The following is a 12,791-nucleotide window of genomic DNA, read 5'->3' as shown; positions in this document are numbered from 1 at the left end:
AGTCATTTACTAGAGTGCTCTTCCAGCAGCCAGCCATTTTTCTAGTCCCGTTTAATTTTCGTGGCTGTTTGGTGATGTACGCTTATTAAAAGGGATCCGTAAGTCTGAGACTATAAATACAGCGTTCATTTTCTTGAGTACATATTTTTGTTTATTCTCGGTGACCAGGGGAAAACACTTGTGTATCTTCTTTCCTCTAGAGATTGTTCATATTTCATACAGAACATGGGTTTGGCTGCCCGTGGCCTGGCTGAGCAGTGCTGTCCTCCACTATTCATCCACTCAGCTGTTTCTATTCCAGTAAGCCAGCGGGGTTTTACCACTGACTTAGCGAGACCAGTCGAACCAAGGTATATTGACCGCATCTGTCTCTGTTGAAGAATGGACTCTTACCAAGCTCCTGTCCGTCCACGGTCAGCACACCCCTAGAAGCAGGCTCTTCCATTGCACCTGGCAGTATGTGGTGCTGCTGTCACCCTCAGCCACGCCTGTGCTGCGTGCTACAAGGAAAGCTCTGGGTTTGGACTTGGTGGCTTTCTGTCTGCCCAGGCAGGTTTAGCCTTGAGGGTGTCCTCGGTGTGATGCTCAGAAGACAACATAGAGCTCTCCACTAGGTGAGGACGTGATAAAGGATATATCAATTTTGTCTCAAGGTACATACCACTAAAAAGTTACAGTGGGTGGAATGATCGGAATGAAAATAGAGTTCCAAAGCACCACCTATCCATTTGGACAGGATTTCTGTACTGCAAGCGAGACATCTGCAGGGTTCCTGCTGCAGACTGCAGATGATGGGTGCAAAGAAGGATGCACAGGTGGAGTTTACCAAAAGTGCCCTGCACTCTAAGGCAGCCTTGGGGTGCTGGCAGCCCTTATTTAGACAAATCCTCAGGACTGGCTGAGTCACACAGGCGTCCTCTCTAGCCCACAGGCTAGGCCAGGATTTGTAGGAGAGAGAAAAACAACCAAGCAGAGAATCCTCTTAATATCACACCCCGTACCTTCCTACCCAACACCGGCTCTTCCCTTTGATGTGACCACAGCTGCTGGAATGGTGATTTGATCTGAGCAAAACCTGAACCAGCCCTAGTGCTGAACTGGTGATGTAAGACCTGCCAAGCATCGTGGCATCGTGGCATCTGCACATCATTTCCTCTCCTGTGTCATCCTCTCTACATGCTTGCCATCTGTACAGAATCTTAGCCCTCCAGTGGAACTCACCACTGCCAACTTCAGCTGCATTTCTTAAAGATACACTTTCAGAAAGGGGAAAAGAATGAAAAGACATAACTGCTGAATGGGCCTCTCAGTCCTGAGTGAAATCAGTTACGTGGGGTTTTGGCTATTAATGACAGTTAGGCTTGTTTGTAATCTATATCAAAGAATTGGACACTGGAAGTTACCACGGATTATTTTTTGTGTTAAATGCGTTTGCGTGTTCATTTTATTTTTCTGCTCCGAGAGCATGATCACGTGGCAGTTTTGCACTCTTTTGTAATAACCCCATGTACCTACTAATTTAAAGTCACTACTTCAAAGAGAAAAAAAAAAATACTTGTTTGAAGAGAGACTTGAATTTGAATACAGATGTGGTTTTATAAAGTACGGTTGGGTCGATGATTTGATTACAGTCATTGCGTGTACACGGTTAACTTTCTGAGCTGCTTTTGGGTGGCGTTTCTGAGAACACGCTGAAGCTCCCAGTCCGTAGGCAGCCCAGGGCAGCACCGATGGGACCTTGGCCTTGCCTCTGTCCCTTGAGTGATGCCTGAATAGGCCAGGCCTCAGGATTCAAAGAGATGAGCTTGCTCAGCCTGAGTTCAGGGATGTCGCTTGGGTGGCTGGCTGGCTGCGTCGCCTGCGCTCCACACTTGTTCCCGGGTTAGCCACTGTAGGTAACTTAGCAGTGTCCATGATGCCAGTCTCTTTTTCCTTTTTTTAAATTGTGAGAACACCACCTTTCCTCTGCCCACCTGCATGGCCAAGAGAAACAAAATTGGGAAATCAGTTGGTTTGCAAAGCTGTGTGTGAGAGAGGCTGCTGGTCCAGAGAGTTTTCCGTACAGACCATCAGATTTGAAAGCAGCCTATACGAGAAGCTAAGAAAATTCACCTTTCTTCCCCTTCCCAAGACCCTAAAGACTGGAAAATCCTCAAAAGATAACTGTAGCGGACAGTTCTCAGCTAAAACGGGGGCAGGAAGGCAGAAGATGTCATTGCGAAGGTTAATGCTAGCCTAAGGAGCTGGTTTCTTTAGGAGGTGGGCAATGGAGAGAGAGGCTTTTCCGGGCTGTAGTTCAACGTGACCGTCTAAGCCTAGACCCGTGCAACTGCCCTCAGGGGAGCTCTGGCTTCCCTGCGCTGCTGCGGCAGCATCCCCTAGGCTAGCAGTGCCTTTCTGCAGCTCCCCTGCGGCAGAGCGGCCTGAAGCAACGGGGCAGTGGACTTTGGTTTTTTCATCCAATATTTTTTATATAATTTTGTTCATAGTTCTTTGTCACAGAAGAGAAATTGAAAAACCTATGTGACCAAGCAGGATTGTGAAACCATCGGGAGACTTAGTGGATTTTTATCATTGCTGGCTGTCTGGAACTGGCCTTGAAGTGAAAAAAACCAGTTGCTGAAAAACCACTCATTGCTGTGGGTTAGAAGGATACTGAATCTTTTATGTAGAAAACACTGGGTCCCTTATGGGGCACTAACGGGCCTGACTTACAGGGTTATACACACATTAACCCCATGCTACATCTTAGAAATTTCCTTTTAATTTGTTTTAAAAAAAAAAGAAAAAGAAAAAAATAGCTAATTTTAGAGCCAAGTGAAGTGCACTTTGTCAAATGTAAGGGTCTGCTTTGTTTTTGGGTTTCTTTTTCTTTTTTCCCTTTTTATTTTTTCCTCCTTTTTTTTCCCCTCCTTTTGCCTTTTTAAAAGATGTGGTTCTTTGTCAATTGCAGAAATGTTCTTTCAGCCACTCACTGAAATTCTGAATTCTGGCTTCTGCAGTTTTTATTGTCTGTGTCAGACTTGCAGCCAGACTTGGTTCTCATTTCAGCATTTTCCAGGTTCTGTTGAAACAACATCAACCCTTGTTTTGTTTCTCCCCCACCCACACTTTCTTCAAATTCACCTTGTGTATTGTAGCTCATTTGTTTTAAGGAGAGAATCAACAGATCATATTCAGTGTCTTGAATAAATTGCTATATTTTGATATTAGAGAACTCTGTGCGTGTTGTTCCTTATTCTTTTCTAGCTATTTTGCATCCTGGGCTTAAGAGCTGGAGCTGGGTGACTTAAGTCATAACGTGGTGTCATGACCTAAAGGGTTACTCAGCCCTCAGGCGTCTAAAGATCGTGACTGTAAATTTGTAGAAGGACATGGAGGCTTTATCTTCTAATTTTCTTTATTACAGATTACCACAAATACCGCCCGAATCACCATTAGCGTGTATTCCTAAGATTAAGAAAGCAAATACGTGTATGTGTCTATCAAGATACTACAAAGTGTTATCTGCAAGCAATAGTATAGCACCGCCAATAATAAAGCAGCGGTTAATCACAGCAACAATTATAGCAGCACCCAGTAGTAGAATCACAGCATGCTTCGGGTTGGAAGGGACCTTCAAAGGTCATCTAGTCCACCCCCCCTGCCAGTGACCAGGGACATCTTCAACTAGAGCAGGTTCCTCAGAGCCCCATGCAACCTGACCTGGAATGTTTCCAGGGATGGGGCATCTACCACCTCTCTGGGCAACCTGTTCCAGAGTTCCACCACCCTCATTACGAAAAATTTCTTCCTTATATCTAGTCTGAATCTTCCCTCCGTTAGTTTAAAAGCATCACCCCTTATTCTGACCTTGCTAAAAAGATTGCCCCGTCTTTCTTGTAAGCCCCCTTTAAGTACGGAAAGGCTGCAGTAAGGTCTTCCTGGAGCCTTCTCTTCTCCAAGCTCATCAACCCAGCTCTCTCAGCCTGTCCTCAAAGCAGAGGTGTTCCATCCTTCTGATCATTTCTGTGTCCTCCTCTGGACCCACTCCAGCAGGTCCCTGTTTTTCGTGTGCTGAAGACCCCAGAGCTGGACACAGAGCTCTCACCAGAGTGGAGTAGAGGGAGGGGCATAATCACCTCCCTCGACCTTCTGGCCATACTGGTTTTGATGCAGCCCAGGATACGGTTGGCTTTCTCACTGCAAACACATTAAGGTCTTCCGGGAGCCGTCTCTTCTCCAAGCTCATCAACCCAGCTCTCTCAGCCTGTCCTCAAAGCAGAGGTGTTCCATCCTTCTGATCATTTCTGTGTCCTCCTCTGGACCCACTCCAGCAGGTCCCTGTTTTTCGTGTGCTGAAGACCCCAGAGCTGGACACAGAGCTCTCACCAGAGTGGAGTAGAGGGAGGGGCATAATCACCTCCCTCGACCTTCTGGCCATACTGGTTTTGATGCAGCCCAGGATACGGTTGGCTTTCTCACTGCAAACACATTGTCAGCTCACATCCAGCTTTTCACCTACCCCCAAGCACTTCCCTGCAGAGCTGCTCTCAATCCACTCACCACCCAGTCTGTACTGATCCTGGAGACTGCCCAGACCCAGGGGCAGGACCTTGAACTTGGCCTTGTTGAACTGCATGATGTTCACAGGGGTCCTCTTCTAAGTCCGGCTTTTCCAGGTCCCTCTGGATGGTTTCCCACTCCTCAGGCGTGTCAGCTGCACCACTCAGCTTGGTGTTATCTGCAAAGGGTGCACCTGATCCCACTGTCCATGTCATTGGTGAAGATACTAAACAGCACTGGTCCCAGTACGGACCCCTCAGGGACAACGCTTGTCTCCAATGTCCATCTGGATGTCAAGCCACTGACAACTACCCTCTGGATGCAACCATCCAACCAATTCTTCACCCATCACACAGTGCCCCCCATCACATCCTTAGCTCTCCAATTTGAAGAGAAGGATGTTGGGGGGACCATATCGAAGTCTTTACAGAAGTCCAGACAGTTGACATCCATAGCTCTTCCCCTGTCCACCCAGGTAGTCATTTCATCATAGCAGGCCACTACATTGATCAGGCAGGACTTGCCCTTGGCGAAGGGCCATCGAACCATCACCTTGTCCTCCATGTGCCTTAGCATAGCTTTTAGAAGGATCTGCTCCATGATCTTCCCAGGCACAGAGGTGAGGCTGACATGCCAGTAGTTCCCAGGATCCTCCTTTCTACTCTTTGTAAATAGGGTTGCAATGTTTCCCTTTTCCCAGTCACCAGGGACTTCACCTGCCTGTCAGGAGTTTTCAAATAGCGTGGAGAGGGACTTGGCAACTACATCAGACAATTCCCTCAGGACTCTGGGATGCATCTCACCAGGTCCCATAGGCTTTCGCATGTTCAGGTTCTTCAGGTGGTCACAAACCTGATCTTGTCCTAAAGCGGGAGGGTCCTTGCCCCCCTAGTCCCCATCTTGCAGTCCCTCCACTCAGGAGGTGTGGGCAGAGAGGTTACCAGTGAAAACTGTGGCAAAAATTTGTTGAGTACCTCAGCCTTCTCCTTGTCTGCTGTTACCAGCTTGCCAGTCATGTTCACCCGGAGTTCAATTTCTTCAACGTTCCTCTTCTGGCAGACATACCTGTAGAACCCTTCTCCTTATTCTTTGCGTCTCTTGCCAAGTTCAGCTCCAGCTGTGCCTTGGCCTTCCTGACCCCATCCCTACACAACCGGGCAGTGTCCCCATACTCTTCCCAGGATACCCATCCCTACAGGTTTATTTTCCCTCCTGTGATGCATTTACCGGAAATCTATACATCTGGTAAGGAGCCAACCGGCATAAGAATGGGTTGAAGTACTTCTAAAAAAGTTTCCTTTAAAAAGTTTCTACAAAAGGAAGTTTTTTCAAATAAAATAAACTGGAGTCTAGTTTTGATCAAAGTCCATTGTTAAGTTTTCTTTAAGCTTGCAAGACTTAAATTCGACCTTGCTTGAGCAGTTGGAGGTTTTTGAAGAAATTCCAAATATTCCAGCCCATCTGCTGGGGTCACAGTCATCTCCTCTGGCAGGAGCTCCCATGGGCACCATCTCATAGTTCTCTCTTCTTTGGGCTCTTGGCACTTCAAATGATACAGTGGGGTGTTTTTAGCTTAACCAGGCTGAATGTTGTATGGTTTTCACCTGGTTTTATTCCACAAGATGGTACCCACAGTACCTAGTGGGGGGATTCAACATGAAATACGGAATTTTCACTTCATGAGCATGTAACACGCTGACCATTCACCTAAGCTAAGGCTGAAAGATTGTCAAAAGCCTTCAAAAGGAATTAGCTCTCAGATCAAACACAGTCTTAATGTGTCACATCGTCTGGTTTTTAGGTGTTTAAAGACCTAGGGGGGTCTGAGGATTGGTATACAACATCTGGGAAGACTCAAGTGCTAGAAAAACTGGTTGATGTTGATGATGAGCACCTTACCACGCCATCAAATACTCAAAAAAGAGGAAGTTATGCCATTTCATGCCACTTGTGTCAGTTAATGCTGCGGAATGCGCACAGCCTTAATGTAAGATTTATTCTCTGCAACTGTAAGAATTGAAAGCAGCTGGATACACACATTTGTTCAGCTGTCAGAAGACCAGGAGCCGCCAGCAGTCTCCATAATAGTTTCTCAAAGAAGGTGAGAGCTAAGGAGGCAGCTGCAGTGGGGCGAGGGCGTTAACAGGTAGCGCTGTATTAAAAGCTCTCACTTTACCTGCTTCGTTAATAAATGCTGCGTGATTGGCCTTTTTGTAGTCACGTCATTTCCAGGCATGTTTCAAGAAAATGTGTGTGCCTGTCAAACTAAAATTACAGTTTTCCTGTATTTATCCGATAAATATTTATTTAGCCTCTAAACTATTTGACAGCTGGCACTGGAAGCGTGGAGCAGTCCTAATCACTGGCTTCTCGCTTCTCTCCATGTGCAGCACGATAAAAGTGTATTATTTGTTAGAGCTGTTCTGGGAAGATGTAATATTGCAGCGTCTCACTCAAAGCCGCTTATTCCCCTGCCATCTTTCTGTGCATCATTTCGTGTCAAGGGACGGACCAGCTCTGTCCGTTAAGAGCACGTGGGATTTCATATCCGAGCTCTGTGGTACGAAAAGTAGTTTTTAAGGCTTTGAAGTCTCTTAAGTGAAGAAATTACTCACTTGGCAAGAACTTTATCATCCTTGCTGACTCCTTTCCCAACAGGAAGTAAGATCTTTGCTTCCTGGAGATAGTCTTTTTTCTATTTCCTTTTGAATACATGCACAAACCCAAAAGAATACAAAACCTAAGCGGCACAGGAAAGCAGCTACATCCTCTTCTCCTGCCGCACGGTTTAACATCTACGTTCACAGGACAAGCCTTGGCTTCACCGGGTGAATCATTAGTATCCATCTCGATACCAACGGTCAAGAAAAGATTCTGCTCTTTCCGAATCCTTCCCATTAAACACTGGGACAAAGCGGGCACCCTCGTCCTTTGCTAGAGTAATTCAGCGCAGTGGGAAATGCACAGCAAATGAGAGTGGAGTTAGTTGCAGAGCACTGCCGTTCTGCAGTCCCAAAACTGAGGCTCCTGAAAATCAGCGGTGTCACGCCAGCACCACGTCCCTACGCGCTGCATTGATCTTCCTGAAAAACTCTGAATAATTTCTTTGAGGGAAAGACAGAAATGTCAAACCCGTAGGAGGCTTTTGGGGACTTTCTGCAATCACTACAGCCACGGCATCCTGCCAGTTGGGCTGAAAGAGATGCTGAGTACCTGCAGAGAGTACCATCAGCGAGGACAGGTGGGGTGGAAGGGATCACAGGTTCCTTGAGAACAGCAGAAATCCGATGTCAACAGGTTGCAGTGTGGTGTTGCCATCTTTGAAGACCCAGACAACAGCTGCTTGTCAGCTTCTTTCCCAGAGGATAGTCTGGGGAGAATCGTGAGAAATTCCTGCACAATGAGATGACTGTGTCTAATTATCCACCCATTCACCTTGCTCCGCAGAGGATGGCACAGGCAGAGAGCCTGTGGTGCAGTCAGCCCACCCAGACCACGCTCCTCCCGCCCCCACTCCCACCCTTTTTTTTTTCATAGCCACATTAAAGGTCCAGGTCTCATGACAGGAATAGAGATCAAAGAAACTTAAAAAAAAACACCAGAAAATTTTCTATATACCAGCTTTTGGAATGGCATTCCTACTTGGGCCTGCTTCAGAACTGAGATGTTGCTGAAGACCGGATTAAGATCTACTAAAATTTTTTTGCGAACAAGAAACATCAGCTTTTAACAGAAAATCCTAGATCTCCTAGATAGAGCGGTTAAAAAATTGTGTCAGTACAAAAAAAAATTATCTGGGCTCTGTGCCGGAGTCTGCAAAAGATGGGAAGATCCAGGTGTATTTCTGCATATGCAAGTTTGGATACTGAAGGTGTTGGGAGGGGGAAACCCAGCGTTTCCCAGCACTGCAGACGCACCGGCCCTCCCGGGACCGAGGAAGCTAACAGGAGGTTAACCACAGACATCACTGAAGACCCCGTACCCGCAACCCCCCTCGTTCCTATCAATACAAACCAGCACCTTTCTGCCTGCTTTTTGCTTCTGCAGTGACAGAGAAGCAAGCAGAAATTACCAGCTATCAGATGGGGATAGATGGAATAGTCTATGCCCAGCTCCAAGTTGAGAACGTGTCCCACAGCCTTCCCCACAAAATCTTAGACAAAATTTACTTAAAAAAAAAAAATAGACACACCGACACCCTGATCCATTGCTTGAGCCAGTAGGAACTGAAGTCACAGCAGCACTTCTAGCAGAAAAGAAAAAAAATCCGTTTTCTTACATATTGCCACTTGGTCGCTCCTTTCCATGGTCTGGACCACAAAAGGGTTAGTGCTCATTCCTCCTTTGGTGGAAGGATAAGCTGATCAGCTCCCAACGTGAAATTAATCTAAGAGGCTGGGGAACGTCCTGCATTCTTCTCTACCGTTTGACCTAATTCGTCAATACCGTCTTTCTCCTCGCTATGCCCTGGACGTCTTGGGCTGAGGAAGATACTACTGCTCAGCAAGAGCTCTATGTCTCAATTCTTTTCCAAGAGAAATTTCCTCCTTGGACTTGCTTTTCTCAAGAAAATAGCCTACCAAGCAGCCCCTTGGAGGCCCGGGTAATAGATTATTGCTTGAGTTGGTCGAAATAAAATAAAAACAACCAACCACCTCAAGTGTCACTGGAAAATGCCCTGAAACAAAAATGCTGAGAAGACAAGGCAATGGCAATTTAATGAGAAAATATTGCTGGAATTTTTGATGGTGTTTTTGAAGAATATTTGGGGGCAGCGGTGAATTGTGTGTTGGCATTTTATTTCAATGAAAATTCAAGTTTTGGTAAACAGAATATTTGTTTATCACTTCAGTAGCATCTTATGGGGAGCTTGTTGGCGGTGGTTTTTTAAAAAAGTTATTAACATTTGGAGGACAACCATCAAAAAACCTTCTAAAACAACAACAACAAAATATAGTTTACCCATCATCAGAAACTGTGCTCCCTGAGCTCCCCCTGTAGAAACAAATGCCGCCGAACTGCAGCCTCTAAGGTCAGCAGGGCTTGCGTTTCTCCCTGCTTTTTGGCCCAGTGAGCGATTGCTTTCATGAGCATGGTGGAGGGGCTCTACCAGACAGGAGTGGAACTGGTGTGGCGACGGGCGGCAGCAGCAGCAGCACTACAGGCACTTGTGAGCCCCACCCCCCCGCTTCCTGTGGGAGGAGAAATGCGTCTAGAAGAAAGGAACAATTCTCTGACTCTTGCGACTGCCTTTGTGTGTTCAGGTCACCCGTTGGTGCCGTTCACAGGTTTCCAGTTATCCAACACCAGCCTCGTTACCTTTCAGGCACAGAGCTCGCTAGCATCAGACCCCAGCAAGCGAAGGAGAAAAGCCTCTATTACGTGTGAAGATATTTATCAAAAAGTCTTTTGTCTTTAGCAAAAAGTGTTTTGTTAATGTAGATGTAATGTTTTTTTCATTTTAAATTCAAACGTTATGTTGAAGGAATCTGGGTATACCAGCTTTCCAGACTATAAAATCCCTCTTATCTAGCCTCTGCCGTACTGTTCTGGGCCAAATTGCATTCCTGGGGGCTGGCTGGCTGCCTGCCCCCGGCGTTAGGGGAGCTGGGCTGTTACCCAGCGCGCTGGCAGGGCTGGGGGAATGCCTCTGCTCCTGGGGACTCTGGTGCCTTAAGGAAAGGGCTGGCCAGAAGAATGCTGTGCTCCCAGTCACATGGAAGCGCGTGACGAGGGGCAGGGTGGGAGGACACCGTTTCATTGCCACACAGAGTGTGGTGCTTGGATGAGTGCTTTAGCCTAAGGAAAGAGTTGCATTGTTGGCTGTTTTTTGGTTTTTTTTTTTTCCATTTCCTCAAGGAAATTCGCTCAAGATCTGCTGTAGCAGGCGAAACCAGAGCAGAAGCTATCAAGGAGCTACAGCTGTGAAGAACGGCTGCCAGTGTTTTCATGCTGTCCTGAGCCTTGGTGCCCTTGAGGGGGGAGGATGCTGCAAGGACAGCCCAGCCAACACAGCGGGTTCCTTACATTGTGCAACCCCCCCCAGCGCATTGTTTTAAACCTGTGCCTTTTTAAACAAGCATGATAGAATAGGTCATGCTTGGTTTTACACGTTTCCAAGACTTTTCAGGAGGCTCATCGATGCATAAGCGGATGGGTACCCCTCGGGAGGTAGCAGGAGAGCAAGGGGCCAAGGCCTCCGGTTTAACCTCTGTGTCCCTCTCAGCTCTGCTCTGTGAAAGCATTCGGTAGGTCATAGGAGGAAGAGGAAAGCTGGTGAAAAAGCAGTGTAGGACAAGGCCTCCTTGACAAAGTTTGTCTCCTCATCTCACTCTCCAGAGGGAGGAACCCATCTCAATCCATCATGGCTCTTCTCCACGCCTTAAGACCCAGTTTCTTTCCCAGAGAAGTGAGGGAGGAGGCTGCCTGAATCTCACCCCACTATGACACCAGGACGCAGAAAGAGACCCGCTGTGCCCTTGGACACTGCCACTCCTGACAGCGCAGAGCCACAGGCAATAGGGAGCTACCAACCCGCCAGCCTCCCCATCTCAAGGCACGGGCTTTGCAGAGACAAGTGTCCCCTATGGAGAAGCCTGAAAGCTTGCAAGGCTTCTTGCCACCCCAAAATATGATGAGCCCCAGGGACAGCGAGATGAAGGCACAGCACAAAGTCTCCTCATCACTGTCATTACTGGATCATTTCCACGCTGTCAGTGGGCTTGCTCCCCGCTCCTCCCTGCTGCAGGGGATGGGAGTGCGGTGCTGCTGCTCATAAACACAGGGAAAGTAACGGGGCCTGATGAAAAAGGTGTACTAGGACCCTCCTCTGATGCTACGAAGACAAGCGGGGTCTTGAAAGTTGTCTCGGTCTTGTTCAGCTGTAGATCTTCCCATTTATAAACCACTTACAGAGTCCTCTTACTCATTGTACGTGTTTTCCGGTGGCTGTTAGGTGGATTTCACAGCTGTGCTCCTAACGCGTTCAGGCCACACAAATTACATGGTGGGCTTTTTCGGCACACTGACTTCTGGGGGTTTTTTCAGCTGACTGTTCTTTCTTAAACTGACTGTGTTATTTTTATACGAAAACTGTTCTTACCTTTGGGCAAGCAAAAATGCCCGGTTTAGTACATTGAAGCTTCACAGGGCAAACTCACCTGTTGTAAGTGTTTATTCAGATTAAGATCATACCTTACTCGTATTTGTAAATATCAATGACAGGATGATTTTTCATTCGGTGGCCTTACAGAGAGACACTTACGGCTGTTGGAAAGAACAGTTTCTAACCACAGCAGACTAGCTCCTCCAGCTGGAATTCCCTTCCTTTCCAGAAATGACAGCCATCACGTGATGCACGTCAAAACCACCTGCTCCCTTGTTTTCCTGAGTGAATTCAGTCTCCAGATCCCTCAAAACGCTCGGTGCACGCTCCCATCTCAGGAACAGAAACACGAGCTTCTTTACCATCCGTTAGCCTGTGCCCAGCACCTGACCAAAAGACCGATTGTAGCGAGGGTGAGAGACCAGATCGCAGGAGGCTTTGGATCACAGACTGGTTGAGGTGAGAAGAGACCTCAGCAGACCACCCGACCCAACCCCCTGCTCCAGTGTGGAGCATGTTACAGGGAATAAACATCAGGCCCAGCCACTTCCAGTCCTTGCTCCCTGGGGCAGATCCCACGAAACGGACACTTCTGTTTCAGGAGACAAATTCAGACTACAAACTGTTTTCAGAGGAGCCTGTTGGCATCACCAGATGACAGAGGGTTTCGCTCTCCCACTAAGGTAAAACTGGATTCATACCAACACTGTAAAACTGAAGCTCGTCTTAATCCTCCACTGCCTTTTAAAGCAGAGCCCTCCCCTGGTCTAGACAACACGTTTTTAACCTTGTGTAACCAAACAAAATGGAAACGTGAATTTACACCAGCCTTGTACAGCTTCCTGTGTAAAGGCTGCACTCTTCTCCCAGAAGGGCCAAGCTGGGTGGGGAGCTAGTGTCTGCTGGAGAGAAAAGCAACCTCTTAGACTGTTTCTCCACGTCTCTGCAAAGTACTATGTACTGTCCACCAAACAGCAAGCAGCAGCAGATCACACAATGCTTCACAGGGACTGATAAATATATTTTGGCGCTCAGTCTGACTGAAGGAACTCTCACAGTTCTTGTGGATAAGCCTTCCTGTCTGCAAAATCCTAACTTTATCTGGAAGTTGCCCAGAATACACCCCTCACTCAACGTCATC

Source organism: Buceros rhinoceros, unplaced genomic scaffold (genome assembly GCF_000710305.1).
Source record: "Buceros rhinoceros silvestris isolate BGI_N320 unplaced genomic scaffold, ASM71030v1 scaffold2804, whole genome shotgun sequence".
NCBI classification, from domain to species: domain Eukaryota; kingdom Metazoa; phylum Chordata; class Aves; order Bucerotiformes; family Bucerotidae; genus Buceros; species Buceros rhinoceros.
The sequence above is the reverse complement of the archived record's forward strand: the minus strand, read 5'-3'. Positions refer to the sequence as shown.